The sequence below is a fragment of the Anser cygnoides genome, chromosome 7 (genome assembly GCF_040182565.1).
Source record: "Anser cygnoides isolate HZ-2024a breed goose chromosome 7, Taihu_goose_T2T_genome, whole genome shotgun sequence".
Taxonomy (NCBI): domain Eukaryota; kingdom Metazoa; phylum Chordata; class Aves; order Anseriformes; family Anatidae; genus Anser; species Anser cygnoides.
The window spans coordinates 1,415,631-1,435,165 of record NC_089879.1 but is presented as its reverse complement, the minus strand read 5'-3'; the positions used below and the strand labels follow the sequence as shown (position 1 = coordinate 1,435,165).

Here is a 19,535-nt window from a genome sequence, read left to right as displayed (position 1 = left end):
GGAGGTACAAGTGATGCAGAGACTGCCATGAATCTGCCCAGGCTGGTGGTGGTCAGAAGTTAATTATTGGACTTTCTTCTTTAAAAAGCATTTTTTTTTTCTCATTAGCTTTCTGTGAGGTTTATCTTGACAATAAAGCATCGCATTTTGAGAGTACCAGGGAAAAGAACGGTCTCCAGAACTGAAACAACACAATTTTTAGTTACAGCAGGCTCATAAGTCAGTCAAGAACTCTCCTGCTAAAAACTATTATTAACATAATAGGTTAATAAACACTGATGGCCGTAAAGTTCTCTCTAATGAGAGAAATAAGAGGGAAAGCAGAAGTGTGTGGTGGCCCTTTGCTTGGTGCTAGCTCAAAGAGCATCTTGCCTCCCACTGTGTCACAGATGTTATTCCTCTCAGCCAGCCTTGGTGTTTTTCGGGAGGTCGAACATTTACTCTCGGTAGTCCTGAATCTGGTCTGTTTATCACAACCCAAACGCGTCATTACAGCAGGGCGGCCTCCTGTGCTGGGCCTGTGAAGACCGCTCCTAGCAGGGCTGTCAGCTTGGTGACTACCGAGAAACCTCCTGTAAATTTTCACCAAACCACAAGACTACTTGGAGTATTTTTGTTACATTTATATACCTTCCTATTCCACAACATGTGAAGTAGAAGAGGGACAGAGCCATGGCAAATAATATATTTTATTGCAGCAGGACGCCCCTTCTCCCTTTCAGCTTTTGCACAGAGCAGTGTCTTTTTTCTCTTGCTTTCTTGTTTTATTTTATTTTATTTTATTTTATTTTATTTTTTATTTTTTTGGATTGAAGCTTCAAGAGGAAAGCGTTTTTGAGAAAACTGTGAGAGAATCGGGAGGAAATGAAACACCAGTGCAAGAAAGCAGAGACAAGAAGTGGAAGCAGAAGAAGTGGAAAAGAGGGAAATAATAAACAAAGACTACGTGAAATACAGCCACGTGTAGTCACATGGAAATGATGTGTGTGTAGCATATCTGTCTACCTATAAATAATTTTAAACAAACAAGCTACAAATGAAAGAGGCAAAAAGTAACACAAACAGGCCATATTGCAGCTGGGAAACAAAGGACAAATGAAGAAATGTGAAATGGATGTCTGCGACATGAAGCAATGACCTCGGGAGAGTCCTGGAGCAGAAGAGGTTTGACTCATGCCAGAGGTGTTAGAATAACATGGTTGTTGCTGGGGGACAAGGTGGTGATAACTTCTGTGGTTTTGTACACAATGTATTTTGTTTTCAAAAAATGTTAATAACTAGAATTCAGAAGAAACTAAGGAACTTTAAAGCCGAAACTGGCACATTTCCCATGACTACAGCATCCCCTGCCCAGTGCAAGGCACGTTGGTAAGGATGCAATTGAAATGGGGCAGGACATGGATGAAGCAAAAGCTTTTAGAATTGGAAAAAGTACTTTGAATCTTAAAGAGTATTTCTGGATGAAAGGGAAATAGTATGCCTTTGGCTTGGTATAACCATGTTTTGATCTGGACGTTTAAGGGCCACTCTGTAGCAGGTTTCTTCACCCCGAGGTTGGTAATCGCAGGCTACGCAAGAAATTTTGGCCAGACAATTGGAGTGAGCTGTGGAGCTGCTGACAGCGTTTGTCCCAAAGTGAGTACTAGATTAAGGTTAGTCCAGAACAAAGCCAAAGAGCAGAGGAATGGACTGAGATAATCATATGCATTATTTTATCCTTATTGCATAAATTATCCCTATAATGTAAGTCAAAGTTTCAGTTATTTTTCCTGAACTAAAATAAAATTTGAACTAAAATAATATTTGTTAATCTAATTCCTTCATTCTCATATTAAACTCTTATTTTTTTTCTTTCATTCTTCTTCAAGAAAGGGCCACGGAGACTCTGAACCCGCTACTTAATTTGCAATCCTACATAAGAAAAGGACACTACAGAACTGTCATAACATCAGATGCATTTCTTCATTAAATCACTGCTTGTCCAAGGTAACTTTTTTTTTTTTTTTTTCATATCCTTGTGCTGCAAAACATAGAAGTCCAGAGGGTTTCCTAAGTCAGTGTCTGTGTGTACCTGCCCTGTTTTTATATACTTCTCCAGCTGACTAGTATTGAAAAAGCTAGGGGGATTAGACTAGTTGATCTTTCTAGGTCCCTTCCAATCCCTAACATCCTGTGATTCTGTGAAAAGAGGTTATAGAGCTAAATCCACCTTTGAGCTCTGTGATATTAATGGTCCTGTGCATGTACAAGCCTATATATGTATTAAATGATTTAGTTAGTCAAACACAAAGTAAAAAATATAAAATATAACTGAGACATTTCCGATGGTGTCATGCTATGATGAACGATGATACGCTGCTGAGTTCAAACAGCCTCTTCCTCCTAAATATGTTCTACATACACAAAGATATTTATTTATAAGATCATTATTTACTCCCCTATTTGTGTAAAAACAAACAAACAAAACACCACAAAACAACAGAAAAAAAACAATCACAAGTGTTTATAAATATATATGTATTTCCATGGTGTGACGCCTAGTATTTTGTGTAGCATTGTCCAGTACTACCCCAGCCACAGGGTAGGACGTCTTTGGTTATATACGGAAAGGAATGTTTAAACAAAGCTTTGGTACAAGATTTGAGCACTTGCTATTCTCTTGCTTTGAACAATATAAACAGTGTTAGATTATTCTTTATTGCTTGATTATTTTTCTTCATAATAATTATATGACTTACAGCTCATAAATAAATAGAGGGTATTTATTTCTCCTAGGAAGCGCTCAATGTGAAGGGATGGAGCCTTCAGAATCTTTTATAAACAACGTGTCAGGCGTGGAGTTAATAGAGTTCAGATCTGTTGCTTCACAGATATTGCTGAAAAACAAGAAATTGTCTTAAAAGGCAAAGAAATATTGCCGTAGATAGGACTAGCTGAGTTACAAGCCAGTCTGTTCTCAGCGCTGTGTAAATAGGCTGCTGCTCCAAGCCAGCATAAAAAGAAACACCGCTGTGCGTTAGCGGTGTTACTAATGTGATTAGCTGTTGGCATTGCCCCGGTTCTTGCTATAATTAATTTCCCTCAAATGATGGGCTTATTAGATGTGAGAGATATGGTAGCAGCAGATAACGATTTGCCGGCCCTGTTTGGCAAACACCACGGGTGCTGCCGGGGCAGAGCTGTCACCTCCCGGCTCCTTGCTGCAGGCGAGGCTGCTCCTGGCCGCCTCTCCCATTCCCACCGAGTCTCGGTGCTGCTCCCACGAAGACGAATTGGACAATCCGTCTTCAAGGCAGGAGCTCTGATGATTTGTAGAAAAACTATCATCGGCGATAGGACAGCCAATCTATCACACCGGGCCATCTCCTTTATCCTTCATTTCATCCCTCTTTATTGCAATACTCTCACGCTCACCCTCTTGACACTTCTCTCCCTCACTCAAACTCTGCTGCTCTGTAGATTGCCTCAAAAATTGGGAAAATGGAAACATAACATCATTTAAGGCACACAAGTGCAGGTCTCCCTGCATGGGCAGGGATGCAGAGAACGCTATTTTACTTGGTGTCGGCAGGGCCACAAGCACCTCTGCCAGGCCCGGCAGACATGCTGGCAGCAGGAGGCTGCTGGATATTTACTCCTTTACTCCCGGGGAGTAAAAGGAGGCTCCAGGAGAGCCTCAGAATCTCCAAGAACCACGTATGCTGGTCTACCCAAGGTGATACAACGTTCTTTGCTTGTTAACACAGTTGGTTCTCTCGTCTGCAAGGCCAAAGATAATTGGAAATTTGCATTCCGGTCCTTCCCGAGGAACCGAAGAACGGCACCTCTAGCACCGAAGGTAACTTGTTCTGACTAATCTAAAGGTGGTGTAAAACGAGCTGTGTAAAACAGTGAACACCTGCAGCAAATTATGGTATCCTGATGGGCTTTTAGGAGCATCCCTGCCCTGAATCCCATTTTGAGAAAACACAAGCAGTACTGTGGCAAGAAATAAATAATGCATCGACTTAATTCTGTGAGGAATTAATGTTTCTTCTTTAGAGGGAATAGTCACTCACACGTTTCTTTTAATTTGCTAATCTTCGGAATACGGGGAATCACTGTCAGTGAAGACGTTTCCGTGGGTATCTGGCTGAATCTCCTGTGTGGATTTTAAACGAGAAGGCTGACACGCAATTGGAGACCTGGATGGTGGCACATCAGCTGCCAGAAACACAGAGCAGACATAATGGGAATTACCCACATCTGCTCTGATTTAAACTGCTATGGCACTGCTTCATTGTTTGTTATGTACTCTGTAGATCTTAATCATCCCCTGTGCCAACAGAAGATACCAGATTCAGGATACAGCATAAATAAATAAATAAATACATCATTTATGGGCTAATTTTTAAACCTACCTGATAGGGTGTGGTGCATGAAGTGCTTCTCTGGGCAAGGGGTGCATTTTGATTTTAGGTTGAGTTCATGTATGGTCATTTTTCACTCTTAGTTTTGTTATGGCCAGCATGAGTCATGAATGTTTTTTTTTTCTTGTGTCTAATGTGAAAATTTTGGCTTTGCCATACCAGTTTTGCCTTCTGCCTTCAATAATAGCCTTTGGCAGGTTTTTTTAAAACTGACAAACTGTTGGATATAAAACAGATTTGCCCATGGATGAAATATATATTTTGGTCAAAACCCTTCTCATATAAATCAGGAGCACCACTGCTTGTTTAATTTACAAATTTTAGAGCTCATTAGGGAAAAATGAAATAGCCGACTGATGGCAAGTTGTTTTGTTCATTTGCTTTTTATTATATAAATGGCATGTGGATAATGAGCGACTGAAACAGCCAACCAACTTTTGATTAATATATTTGATACAGTTGCTCAGAAGGGAAAACATTCTGAATAATTTGTTGTTGTTTGTAATGAGCACACGATATGACAGTAGTGATTACCTTAATGAATCAATTAAGCGCAATGCAATTTGAGTTGAATGGAGCTGGTGATGGCCAATTGTGCAGCCACCGCTGGGAGCGTTGCTCAGTAAGCCATATCACATCTCAGCCAGCCGAGCCCGTTTGTGCAGCAGAGGTGGTTTTGGGGGGTGGAGAAGGCGAGGAAGCAGGTGGTGGAGCCTCTGCTTGGAAGAGGAGCGTACGTTGGCAACCTGCGTGTCACCAAACACGGTAATTGTCTGTGTTGTTTGGGTTGGACCAGATCTGGTCGCCGACCCTCTGGAAACAGCAGAGATGGCTTCTGAGCCACGTGAATTTCTCACCAGATGCTTCTATCAGCAAGGCTGGATCTATTCAGAAGGGAGGAATATGGCTCCTGTAGAAGTGGCAAGGAAGTTGGCGTGCTCAGCACGGATAACCACAACTTTTTAATTGAAATACTGTGTAACTGGAGTGTTTCTCTGTACTAAGTCTATGAAAAAAACATTAATGCAAAGTTATCTTTTTGTCTTGTTTTGGGATCTATCACGTTTTGCATCTGGGTTCATCTAGTTTGAGCAGAGCACAACCTAGGCTGTGGGATTTCTCTGACATAATTCAGGTCCAAAAACTCGCACTGAACGGGGATATGCCTTGTAGAGAAACACTCGGTCCTGAATTAATGACTTCCAGCAATAGAGCATCTGTGAGAACCTTCGGTAATATTCTTCAGTCATTAATTATCCACACCATTAGATCAAGAGCTTCTTTTTTCCTGTGTGATTCTGGCACTTTTCCACTTGTAGCCCCTGGAAATTGATATATAGTCATCTCCAGATTGAAGTGCTTGCTATAGCAGATTTTCATTATCCTTTTGGGTTCTTAAACTTTGATCAAAGTTCCCCTTTCACCTTCTCTTTGATAAACTAAACAGACTGACCTCTGCAGATCTTTCTCTGTGGTCCTACTTTCTAATCCCTCAATATGTTTTCACAGCCTTTCCCTTAACACTCTCCAGCTTTGAATTATAGTGTACTGCTCAGATAAATCTCTTAAATGGTTGTTTTTTAAGACTTGAGGACTGGCCAGACCCTTTGCTGCTTTCAGTGATGGAAGGTGAAGAATTGGCCACTCTGTTTTTCTGTTCTGGCCCTGTCATTCAGTTGCCAAAGGACTTTCTCTCACCAAAACTCATGTCGTGTTCTTACTTTTAATGGGAAAGAACTCTTCTTTTTAACTGAGATAAATGTCATTTGACTTGCAGATGATTTAGGTTTGGATATTTAGAGTATTTGTTTTAAACCTAAATGACGTTCTGAGGTTCTGATTAAATACTTTTGTCTCTTTCTCAGATGAAATTAATTACATAGCTTCACCTGAATTTCTGCATGAGTTGCACACATGTGAACTGCTTTAAATGCAGATTGGCTGCTGAAGAGCCTTTTTCCAGCCTGAGCTAGATGCCTCCAAAGCACGTCCCATCTGGTGGGAGACTGGTGCAGCACTCAGATCTGCTCTAAGGTTGCTGTGGAGCTTTTCTTAATCATTTTTAATAGTTTGAGGTGCTTTTTAACTAGTCTGTGCAAAGAATGCATCTAAGCAATTGTATTGACGGCTGTCTTATCACTGATGTGTCTGTGTATGATCTGTTGAAATTATTGGATTTTTTATTTTTTTTGACATCTGGGGCTTTCTGTGCCTGAAGCAGATGTCCAGAGACTTGCTCAGGAGTGGGCCAATTCTGCATCATCCTCTCCTTATTTGCTGTCATGGTCCAATTTGTTCCATCTTTCAGCACTTGGAAAGGCAGCTACTGTACGCAAAGTGCCATGCTTGTAATAGAGTGTTTCATTTATTTGGGGGTTAAAAGATGAACCCACCAGAAGAAGGATTTCAGTTTTGATGTTTGTATCTTGGCTTTACGTTTTTTTTTATTCCTTGCTGACGGTTGTGTAACTCTTTTCCTTCAGCAGGTCACCGTTATCTCAGATCTCGTGGCCAGTCCCTCCTATATATTTTGCTGAAAGAACCCTGCATGTGCAGAGATGGGATGCTGGAGCACTTTAATTAAAGCCATGTTTCAGGCAAGCTGTTTGGTCTGCTGTACAAAAATTGAAAACCTTATGTAAAACTTAATTTGAGAGACTTGACAAATTGTACAGGAAAAAAATCAGGTAATGGATTGCTTGCTAGCTCTGTAAAATATAAACACTTCTCTTACTCCTGCTGTTGTGTATGGAGGAATAATGTGCTGTGCTAATGCTTGGTTTGGCATGGAACACACCAGGTATTTTGTGCATAAAGCTGTGTAATTTGACAAAGAGGTAGGATAGAAGGGTGGGGGCGACAGAAAGGACACTCACTTCCACAACAGCAGGATAAAGAGGTGCCCAGCAAAGCAGCCAAGACAGGGAGGCTGAACCATAAAAGGCTGTACTTCCTCCTGTGGTTCATACTTAACCTGGGGGAACTGCAACCATGGTACAGTGCAAAAAGTACAGTCAGCTTCGGGAAGGAGGTAAGCACGTTTCTGCAAAATTGGGGAAGTCACCCAGGGAACATAACCCTGCACGTGTTTCTTGTTCTTACTGTGATGCATGTTGGCTGAAGGCTACTTTCAAAGAAAGGATAATATTCTAGAAAAACCTCAGGTCTATCAGGACTTATACAGAAACTGCTTTTGGACACCTTTCCAATGAATTCTAGATTCTATTTATGTGCATATGTAATTGTCTGGCCTCTGTCACTGAATCTCTTCCCTGAAAATATCAGTCCTGCCTGAATAACTGAAGGCAGGCTTAGGTAATTCTGTGTATGTTTAAGAGGATAATTTTGCTAGATCAGGAGTGCTTTAATACGTATGTATCAGCAGAAGCAAAAATATTGTGTTTTAATGGTTGTGGTGGAATCGAAGAAAATATTTTCTTCTTCAATGCAGCAATTTTTTGCAAAATTTGCGTAAAAGTTCCTGTAGTGACACAGGTTTCTAGGTGCTATTAGAACATGTGATAGTAACATCCTTTTGCTTGTTTCCAGTTAAGTAGCTATTAGGAAGTACAAAAGGAGACTTACAAGTCAGACTGGATATCCTGTACCGTAGCATTAAATTAGCTTTACTGTAATGATACTTCACTGTGTTATTTACTCTTTGAGACTCCTACAAGACTGTTCTTCTTAAACAACATAAGTTTGAATACATCACAGCAAGTTCCTCAACTCCTCTAATTTTCGCATTAATGTTCTTGGTTTAATTTGCATCTGACATGAATTTATTTTTCAGTGTAATTCTGATTTCTGTTAAATTTACGCGGAAAGTTTAAATTTTCTTTTTGTGAATCGGATTATGATCATCCTAGAGTTTCCATCTTGACTGAGAGCTGAAGACGTTATTATCCTTAACCAATGTCACAATCTTCCTCATTTAAAGCTCTGCCTTTCTATAAATTTTTGAGTTACAACTGATTTTCCTACTTCCAAAGTCTTCTTTCTCACCTTTATTTCTTTGTAAGCACAGAAATAGGTAGTTACCTTTCAATGTTTTTTAATGGTAATATTTGCTGTACATTTCAATATTTCTATACTGTCATAGACGACATATTTTCAAGTTGGTTATCAGTCATAATTCTTATGATATAATATAGTCTATTTCATATAATTTAATAGAATTATGTAGCCCATATTTACACACAAACCACTTTAGTTTTGTAGGCCTCTATGCTGGGACTGTAGGAATTGTTGGAGTGATGCTCTCTGCCTTGCGTGATATCAGAACATCATGCTATCATGCAGGAATTCATTGCGTGGGTCTTGATCAATATTATTTTTTAGAAAACATGAGTGCTGTTATGAGAGTATTACATTATATGTAGTGCATTTTTTTTAAATGGAAACTGGCTTGACAGTTTGTGTTCAAGTGAGAGGTTTTTTTTTTTTTTAAGTAAATTCCATAATCTCTCTTTACTAGGTTTCTCTCTCAGTCAAGCTACAAATCTCATTTTTTTGTATATAAAAATACATGTAAGGGAGACTAAAAGCAAAAAGCTGGTTGATGCCTGAAGAGTCATTTGGTTTTCTCAGATTCAAAGCCTAAATGAAATGGGAGCTTTCAGAGCTTTCTCTCATATAGAAGATATTTTTTGTGTGCATTGAAATATGTGTGCATATGGTGCTTCTTACTTTTAAGACACTGTTTGCTTTAATTAATAACACACTATTGTATATGGGAGGCATATGGAAAAATGTCAAAATTACTCTTCAAAAATAATGAACATTTCAAGCAGATCTCATTTCTATGGTTCTCCCTTTTTTGACGTATATTGTTCCATTTCAAAACACTGAATGAATGGTTTGGTGTGCACAAGAGGTTGAATTTCCAGCTGCTGCTAACTTTCTCACATGAAAAATGGCACAATCTAGGACCACGACATTACACAGCTCTCTCCTTTCCTCCCTCCTTCTTCTGATAACTTTTGTGCTCTTGAGCTTCCAGCACTGCTTAGTGAATCACAGGATGTTTGCATCAATTCGTCTGCTCAGTAGATGATAGAAATGCTATACTTGTTGAAAGAAACTTTAAAAGAGAACATGAGAAAACCAGCCTTGAATGTAGGTGGAAATGCTGATACAAATGCAAAATGATAGATGAAGTAGTAAAATAAGTCTTTGGAAGCTTTTGAAGCTGATTTGCAACCTGGGAAATTGACAGGTAGCTTTAGCAATTAACCACACTGTAAAGCAGGAGGGAAAGGAAAGAGAGAGGAGGGAGACTTGATTCATCTGGAAACTGGACACTTCCCTGGACTTGAGCACTCCACAGAAGGCGGTAAGAAACAGTTAGCAGTCATGGACGTTGGAGTCTAGACAAAATATCTGAACAAACGAGACTGCAACGAGCTTTAAGAAAGGAGACTTCAGTTATTGCCCAACACAGGCTCGTCGTTGCAGGAAAGTACTCTTCAAGCTTGCCTAGCAGGAGCGAAGCCAGCTCTGACATGCAGCATCCCTGCCCAGCAGTGTCGAGCATCTCAGGGTGGTGAGAGCTCCCATCTGCTGCATTGCCATCACTTCACTACCACAAGAGCCAACAGCTCTTGTTCTTCATTTTCTCTTCACAAGCTTATGGCATGTGCACTGCAGTGCCTTAGGCACACATTTAATTCTGCCAGGCAGGCTCCAGTAGCAGCGCTGTGGAAAGTGGCGTCATCTGTACAGCCCACCAGGGGAGGTGGGATAATAGCTGGGGTTGGGCTGCACAGTGTTTTCAAGAGTGTTCATGTTAGCTGCTTTTTAAATAGCTATAACCTACTTCGGTGTATAGGAGAGCTGGGCTAGAAGCAAAGTTTTGGGCTGCATCTTTAGTTAATGTTGAGGAGAAGACAAGCTATAAACGACTGCTTTGCAGAGCTCGTCTATTAATGTGTTAGGAACAAAGAGCAGGCTTCAGAGCCATTAGAAGTCCCTGGAGTAAGCTTGGCAAGACTGCTCAGCTTCTGAATACTGATACCCAAAGCATAAACAAGGCTGAGAGGAGGAAATTGGAAACAAAATGTTCTGAACTCAGTGCAATTGCACCGAGTTGTGCAGCCGTAGTGCAGTTACATTTGCATGGTGTTAAGACCAAGCTAGTAAGAATACATCCAGGCGGAAGAGCAAAGCAAGGCAGTTCTCCAAATAACAAAAGATGCAAGATGGACAAAGTTGTTTATTTCAGGTATGTTTAAAATAAAGGATGTGGTATGGGTTTCTTTTCAGACACCTTAGTTGCACAAATTAGTGGAATACTGGTAATGATCTTTGCCTGCTGTGTGTATGTTCTGAAAAGAAAAACATTTTGTGTCATCCGAAATGTCACTTGAGTGCTTTCTTAAAACACTGTAATTAATGATAGATAGTATAATTACAGAAGCGCTGAAGCAAGTCTGAATTACTTCAAACACAAGATGTGCTTCAAGGAAGTCAGGCAGGGTCACAGATTCAAGGACGTTTTTCTATTACCTTCCACATCCCCTTGACCCAACACCCCCCAGAAGTTAATAAGTTGAGGTCAATTCTTTTTTTTTACAAGTATTCTTGCTGTACAGTGACTGTCCGGCAGTGAAGCAATGCCTCTCTTCTACCCGATGTGCTGAATAGTGCCCTGCTTAAGGAACTGGGTCGGAGAGGTGTGGGTCTGTGAGCTATCCCGCCCCGCTCCCAGACGGCTGCATGCGGTGCATCAGCACAACTGAGTGCCTGCAGCTGGCAAAGCACAGCCTGCCTCGCCTGGGCTGCTCAGGGCGAGCTCCCTTGGGGGATGAGGTCTCGATGGCGAGGATTCAGCACACAACGCGTGCTGAAAGCTGTGGCGTACCTTCCCTGTGGTAGATGGCTACATTAAAATTAGTGCCTGCATGCTACCGAGCTACTATCGCCTGCCTAATTGCAGGGGAGATGCACGCTGCATTGAATTTTCACTGGTCAAATTATCCATAAAATCAACACTTGCTGTAAGAGAATAGAGGTCAATGTCTGACTTCCCTTTAAAATATTGTGATGTGTAATAGAGGACTTGCTGTACTGTGTCTTCTGAAGCGACCGACTGGTGTATCTGTAGAGCCAGATACAAAAGACTGAAAGTAAACACCACTGAAAAATAAAGTTAGGCCAGTCCTAATAATTAAGATATAATTTATTTTATATAGAATTATTTTCAGGATAAAACAGATGTTGAGGATAATGGTCACACACATTATAGTCTTTCTGTTTATCTGTCCATGATGTGAATGCAGAGATTGTAAATCACCTTTAAATGTCTGAAAGTCAAGCAAATAGCTTTCAGTCACAGGGAAACAAACCCATTCCCAGCCAACCATATGTGCGATAAAGAAAAACTTTGCATTTCAGATGAAATACACCTTGGGATGTATAGATAATCTTGGTTAACAGCTGTGAATGTCTATATATAAAACAAAGGTCACAATTTTACAGGCAATGCTCTCATTTGAATGCAAGAGTTGGCATTTGTTTTTCGGTATTATAGTGTTTGCAAACAAGTTGGGAAAGCATTTTCCCAGTGAGACTATGGTAAACATATGGGGGTTATATTACAGTATATAAATGAAATTTCAATTTGAAGAGGGCTGTAGTGGTGAAGTCCTCAGGAAAAAATAATTTAACAAATATTGGAAGGTTTTCATTGAAGAGCAGCAGTGAGAAGCTTTGGCTCCGTAGCTAGCTGGTGCCTCTCCTGTAACGTTTGTCGCAAGTTTACAACAGCTTCTTTCTGTTCTCCCTCTCTGATGGCATGGAAACTACACGCATTTTGTCCCATTTGGTTGCACTCTGCCTTCAGCCAGGAAAGGTGCTTTCGCTGTAGTCTGACGACTCAGCCTTGCAGTTTGTCCTGAGGCCTGCCCAGGCCCCAAAGCAGGCAGTGTGTGGCTCTGGCAGGAAGGGTGGGGAACGGTTCTGTCCTGGCCTAGATATACCCATGGCAATACCTGTCAGGGGGTAAAGTCACATTTCATGCACACATCAGCTGTGTTGGCAACTTTTCCCACCGGTGTCAGATTTATCATCATTTCTACAGCCAATTAGCTCCAATAGTCTTTTAAATTAGTGGCTAGGATCCTTCAGAAATACAAGAGTATTCCTTCCTCTCACTGTGGGGTTGCCTATTAAGGAGAGTCTTTGAAGTAATGGAGATAAATAACATGCAGGAATAGGTTGTTATTTGTTTATCTGTACTCGGACTGAGATCATTTGTATCTGGGGTATGTGTGGGACGTCTCATTAAGTGTTAGCTATGCTTGTGCAATTGCAGGGAGGGCTGCAGCATGTGCCAGCCGTGGTGAAGGCTCCTCTTTGCTTTAAAAAAAAAAAAAAAAATCTGCTGAATTTTTCACCATTGTTTCGTCAGGAACAAACCTGGAAAAACTTTTAGGGACTTTTAGGAGGCTTCTAGCACTACCAGGGGCAGGAAGGCTTCCCCTGGAGTGGGGTGCAGGGCTGGGGGCTGTGCAGGAGCAGAGCTGTTCGTGGGGGAGAAGGACCCAGCAGGACAGAAACTTCTCGTTGGTGCTGAATATTTTCATTGCTTTAAGGAGAGGTAAAAGGTGGTCAAGCAAAGTAATTGAGAATACCCATGGGTAAAATTTCAACCCCTATTTAGAGAAGCTATTAGGCACCTGTCAGAGCAATTAGCATGGAAAGTAATTTCCATCTAATTGCAGAATAATTGCAAATTTGCAGTAGCTTTTTTTTGTTGTTAAAACTAACATAAGTTAATATGCTTCTGATATTTCTTACGTAACCACGAAAAACCTTAATCTACAATTAAAGTGTATAAACATGCATTAATCTGAGTTAAGTGTCCCTTGTCATTTAATAGGAAGGTGAGCATAAAATCTAAGGTTCATGTCTCTGAATTACAAGCCCGGACCCAGGCAGCACCTTCAGCAGAGCACCACGCTTGTGAGCTGCCAGCATGGTGCCTGGCAGCCTGTTGCATGCCCCATTCGTTATGAAACTCAGTGGGAAGGGGATTAGACCTGTTGTACCATTTTTCCTACGCTTCTCACATCTGATCTGAGTAGTTTTGATCTGCTGTGTGAGCCTGACGCAGTGATGTTGTCCACTGGTGGTTTGGGTTGGCTTGTTACTGGCAGAGGGCGAGGCTCTTGGTGCAGACGTGACAGAAACCTTGCTCAAATCTTCCACGTTCTTGAGTTCATTTGGGGTTTCTGAGGTCATATTTCAAAACTGAAATAAGGGGAGGGGGAAATGGTGGGATTTCCACAGCTGCTTTCATTACCAAGCAGCAGTGTCCCTGATAATTTCAAGCTTTATAAAAGTTTTACAATATTTTATCTCACGGTTGGGCTGAACTTGTGCAATTAAAACTGTTTTCCTCTTGAGCCCATGGCTATAAGTCTGTTAGCAGGGTTATGAGATACAACCATTACATTTAGTTATTTCTCTATGTATGCTCTGAGAGAGCCGGGACTGCTCAGCCTGGAGAAGGAGAGGCTTGGAGGGGTTTATCCCCAGCTCTCTCAGCCTCCCCTCACAGGAAAGGTGCTCCAGTCCCTTGACGATCTTGGTGGCCTTCCACTGGAGTCTTTCCAGTATGTCCAGGTCTAGGTGTCTCATGCTGACTCCTGGGAATGGAAATCTGCCCACGTATTGCTGGGCTGATAATAGGTGGGGTTCACTGCTAACTCTTTGGGGGAGGGTTTACAAAAAAAATCCAAGTCATAGCCTTGTACCGTGTCACGTGCAGGCATACACATCTTTGAAATGAAGGCAGATCAACGTTCCCATTGAAATGGGAATTATTCAGATTTCAGGGGCACATGAGAAATGCTGGTTTTCCCTTAAGGCATGTATTTGACTTGATTTAAGCAAGAGATGACCATGTTTGAAATAGCGCTATCAGTTTCAGGACTATAACTTACAAAATGAAAGCATTTTAGTTATTGAAGTTCTGAAAAATAAAGTAGCATTATAGCTGGATATTTAAGTTAAGTAGGCAGATATTGATCAATTCAAATAACGTAAAAACAACAAGAATACTCTCCCATCCTCCAGAATAATCTTGCAAATCAATACAGTTTGAAGAGCTGAATTTTTATTGTTGTTAACATTGTTTTTGGATTGAGCTAAAATGAAAATAATTTAACAGCACCAGAACTCTACAAGTAAAATAAGAAAACTCTTCCTGTCCTGACAGTTGTGGCAGCCTGAAAACTGGGAGATGTTAAATCAGTACATTTGTAGGATTTCCTACTTCATTCTGCAGAGCAGTGCCTAAACTTGCATGTTATGACTATTTTTATTCATTTCATTTTTAACACACTCACTGAAGCAGCTCATGTTGTCTAAAACCTACTTTCCTCTTCCACTGCCATCCTGGCAACCATTAGGCAAGAACGAACCTTTGATGGCAGTGACTTAGTGAGCATAACAAAACTTCTCATCTTCACGGCATTAGTACAAGCTGTCAAGTCTAAGCTGCCACTTCTTCTCATTTTGGGGAAGGCACAGGTGATCTTTTACTTTCCTGTATCTTCCTCCTCCTCTTCGTGGAATGACCTGGATTCTGGTTGGCTGTTACACGGGCAATGCAGAAATTACAGTTTTGCCACAAAATTGTGTGGCTGTTCTAAAGCCCATTCCCAAATGGGCTGTTGCAAGGTGTCAGAAATGCATTTTCAGGAAAAGCTTCTGCGGGGAACAGTCTTCGCTGGAAAAGGAGCGTTGGTTAGCATGCAGGTAGGCGAGAACTGCTTATGTCTTGGAGAAAACCATTGCTTGGAGTGGGTATTTTGATATTCTGCACTTCTGTTTAAGTCATTCTTTATCAGTATCTGAAGCTCTCCTGTGGTCAGTGCTTCAAATCTCAACTTCTGTCCTGTCCAAGGCTATGAGAAATGCACGTACATGTCTTCATTTAGACTCTGAATAAAGCCAACAAACTCATTGGATTTTCCAATAAAGCAGAAATTTCTTTTGGCAATATATCGTTATACAGGCAGAAAAGTATTTTTTAAATATTTTTTACATAGCTTGAAGTAATTGAATGCTTAATACTTACAATATTTCTGCATTTACTTTCTATGAGTACTTAAATATTTGAACATAAAATATGTTCTTTCCCTGTGTTAATAAAATCTAAGCACCTAATAGTCACATTCATTGTAAGAGGCAATAAATCATCTTTGTGAGTTTACTTTTGCTTCCAATATAAATTCAGATTTATAAGCATTTCTGTTACCTGATATATTTGCATTTTTCATTTTTTATTTTTTTAATTTTTTTTTTCAGGAGGACTATCACTATCTCCTTCTTCCCGAACATCAAGTATACATAAAAAGTGATGAAAGTAATGAGGAACCATTAAAAAAATATATATCCTGTCACTGTTTTTCCAATGGACGTCTCAGGTAAAAAATTTTAGCTGGTCTTTTGGTGGGATTTTTGAGTAGAAGAAAATGGTGGATTGTTGAATAAGAAGAGATACTTGCCAGAGTCAAGCAGAGTTTGAGTACAGATGTGACTTTCTGCACTGTAGATGGATAAAGAGAAATGATGCAATTCTTCCATACAAAAACAGCAAAACATGCCTTTTATTTATACCTGCCCCACTATGTGTGCGTTTTGCTGCTTTTATTGCTTTGTTATTGACTTTGTACTACTGTTCAAGCCGTCTTGTATGTGTAGCAGTAAAACATTTTCCATTAGCGAATATTTGTATTTAACAAATTGTATTTTATGGAAGAAGAAGCTTGTATTTACCAGTTGTTTTCTTGAACCTGTGGGATTTTCCATCGTTCCATGGAGAACTACCTCTAAGCTTTTAGTTTTCAAGTAAGATCAGCCATTCTTGTTTTTCTGGGGCTCTGGAAGGATGTACATGGGAAAATCTCTGACACTTAGGAAGTATTGTCAAGGAGAGAAATACATTTATAGAACTGGAGAGAGGCAAAGAAGAGTTTTAAAATTGTGCTACTAATGCGTTGTGTGGCACTTCCATGAGTTTTTAATAGCCTTTGTGACTTTGCAAAGAAACATGAACGTAGTTTTAATAAATCTATTAGGTTGCTAAGTGAGGACGGCTCTTTAAAGCCATCATTTATTTACCAGGCCATTAATGCATCATGCACGTTATTATGTACGTTGTGGTATTCTGATTTACAGATTGTAGCACTTAATCTGAAATAATTAAACTTGATTTTCCGGTATTTCAGTTCAGTGTCTTTGACTTACAAAAAAGATGCATACACTTTCACTTTAGAGGAATTTTGTTTGCTTGGATGCTTCTGATGTCATGAGATGAGTCAGCCTGTTTCATTATATAAATTTTTCACTAAGCTATATGTCCTTTTTTTAGGAAAGGGGAGGTAAAATGGGTGTATGAATACAAAATTACTTCTCTATTATAACTTCAAAAGATATTTGGACTGCTTCAAAGGATTTTTTTTTTTTTTGCCAAAGAGATATGTTTGTTGAAAATACCACCCCCCCCCCCCCCTCCAAAAAAAAAAGGGGGGGGAGAGAGTAAGAAAAAATAAAAAGACTTTGTATATGTCTACAGTGAAAAAATTTATCCTCAGATGACTTAAGCAATTCCGGGCAGTGGTGATTTCAGTATAAGACTTACTCCTTATGTAAGCTTTGATTGGCAATGGTTGATGCCTCCAGGCTCTTCATCTATATAACTACATTTAAATTAAAAATAAGGCAAAACATTTTGCTGCAACGCGTCCCTTATGCTCTGTATTTAGTATTCTCCAGTTGTCACAGAGATTGCTAAGGGAAAATCTAATTTATCTATTTGCCCTTCTGGAATGTCTGTTTGAACATCCTTCACTGGAATTCTTTTAAGAGTCTCGATTTCTTCAGCAATTCTTTCATATTTCTATTTAATATTATTTAATTATTACAGTATAGCCACAGGTGCATACTGTGTCATCCGCTGGTGTTTATTTACCTAATAGAATCAAATGACGCATTGTTAATAAAAAATGCCTGCATTTCAGAAAAATAAAATAAAGGGACTCATGCAACACATTCCAATGTATGGTTAACGTTCCTCTTGATTTAATGAGGTATGAATCAAGCAAGAAGGGAATTATAAAAAAGAATAATACTTTTCATCTCAATGCTATCTCTAGTAGGTCACCGCGCTGACATGAATAAATCCTCGGAGTAACGTGTTCCTCTGTGGTGTCTGTGGGTGGCGGAGGCAGATGCTCTGTGGTTCCTGAGTAGAAAAACATGTTATTTTCAGTAAAAAAGGTGGAGTTTTTCTTTTGAAAAGCTGTTTTCAGGAAGCTTGCTAATATGTTTTCTTTTTTGCTATTAAACCGAGTTGTTTCCTACACTAAAAATCCACATATCAAAAATTATTTTTCACTTATTTTTACTCTGATTCCCGCTATAGGTTGTCCTGGATTATTTCAGGAGAGATTAAGACATCTAAAAGTGGAAACTTGATTTCCTGGCTTCTAAAGTAAGATGCTTTTCTTCAAACTAGCTGAATATGGTAAATCTATAAAATTCTGGAATTGTGAGGTGGGTCAGGGCATACATGCATGCATGTATCTACCTATAGGAGAAAGTATACCTGCGGACATCTGTCTGTGTGTAGTGAAACCCCACGTTTACACTTAGAGATTTGAAACTTCCACAAATACGGTTATTTCTAAAAAGACCCCTGTTTCACCTGGAGCTCTGCCGCCAGGCTGATCAGGCCATCCCCCTGCTCGCACCTCACGCACGCGGTGTCTCTGCCACCCTCAGATGGCAGCAACAGGCTCAGGCACTCCCTGTGACCAGAGACCTGAACTGCCGCATTTCTGAGCAGCCAGTCCGTCTGGGTCGCCGCGGACTTTCTAGAGAAAGAGCTTTCTGCCTTGTGCAGGCCATGGCGGTTTAGCTATAGGTAGGCAGCCAGTAGACGAGCTGTTCTGAGCGGGGAGGGAAGCTCTGCCCTGTCTGAGTGCGCCGTGTCCTGACTGAGGCGCCACTGAGGCGCCATGTCCTGGTTGCCGTGCTCCTCAAGGGCTGCCTTTGTACGGCCGTGGAAGGGACACGCCTGGCTCCACTCGCACCTCCTCAGCCTCCCTCACGAGGGCTGCTGGGGCCTGATGGCTCCCTTGGCTGCCTTGAGGGGCCTCGGTGCTAGGAACAAATCCCTGCCCGCCTCGGTCCCCGGCTCTGCTGCAGCACGCATCTGCACCAGGGCCAATCACCTCGGCGAGCGTTGTTTATATATGTGTGTGTATGTGTATATATATATATTTTTTTTTTTTTCTTCCACGTTGTAATTTGGGAAGGAAAAAAAAAGTATTTTAACCACAAAGCGCCTCTTCCTTTGCTCTCATTTACCTTCCTGGGGATGCACCTGAGCATTACCTTTGAAATTTGAAACATAATCTTGATTGAGGTTTCTAATTGGTCCTTAAAACGTGTGTGTCCCAAAAGAATATTCTTGCAATGTCAGGAAGCGTCTGGGAGACAACAGGGTTGTCTGAGACTGAGCTCACCAACATGACCAAACCCATCAGCGTTTGCCTCCAGCAAGCCCTGCACACCTATTGTTTCAGGTGCTGAAGAGCTGTTTAAGAGAAAGGAGATTTGTTCCTTCCATTTCCCTTGCTGATCTCCCCTCTTATATCAAAATGACTTGATGACACATAAGAAAATGAAGTGCGCTTGCTGAGCCTTTATTGAAGGAAAACCTGTATGCCGTTAAATGCTGTCGGCAGTGATAAATAGGCAGGCAGCAAGTGGCTGCGCTGCTTCCCTGTGTTTTTCTCCGAGAACCTGCAGCAGATTGCCTATAATTGCTCATTGCTCTCCATTAGTGTATCTCCCTCCTGGCAACTCTTTAATAGTTTACGTCTCTTGGGGCTGAAAATTACTATTTTAATTAAAACAATTTGTTTCAAATGGGGCTCCCAAATCCCCACACGATGTTTTAGGAGCCTTGGGCAAAGAACAGAAAACGGGAGAGGAGCAATTGTTTTTAGGGCTAAGAGTAAAGCTGAATGTAGGAGTTTGGGATTCTCAACCAATTTCTGAGGCCCAACCTCACAGGTGAAGAAACGAACCCTCCAATGCTGAGGTCCA

General features: G+C 40.7%; 1 long non-coding RNA gene across 3 annotated transcripts in view; it reads left to right on the top strand.

Moving 5' to 3' along the window:
* Positions 1–5,784: 5,784 nt before the first annotated feature.
* The window catches only part of LOC106038934 (uncharacterized), a 35,827-nt gene continuing 22,076 nt past the window's right edge, over positions 5,785–19,535 (top strand). For all 3 annotated transcript variants that reach the window (XR_010832849.1, XR_001208914.3, XR_001208913.3), the window contains exons 1-3: positions 5,785–6,443; positions 15,726–15,844; positions 17,845–17,913. This is a non-coding gene — a long non-coding RNA (uncharacterized lncRNA). The remainder of the gene's footprint in view (positions 6,444–15,725; positions 15,845–17,844; positions 17,914–19,535) is intronic.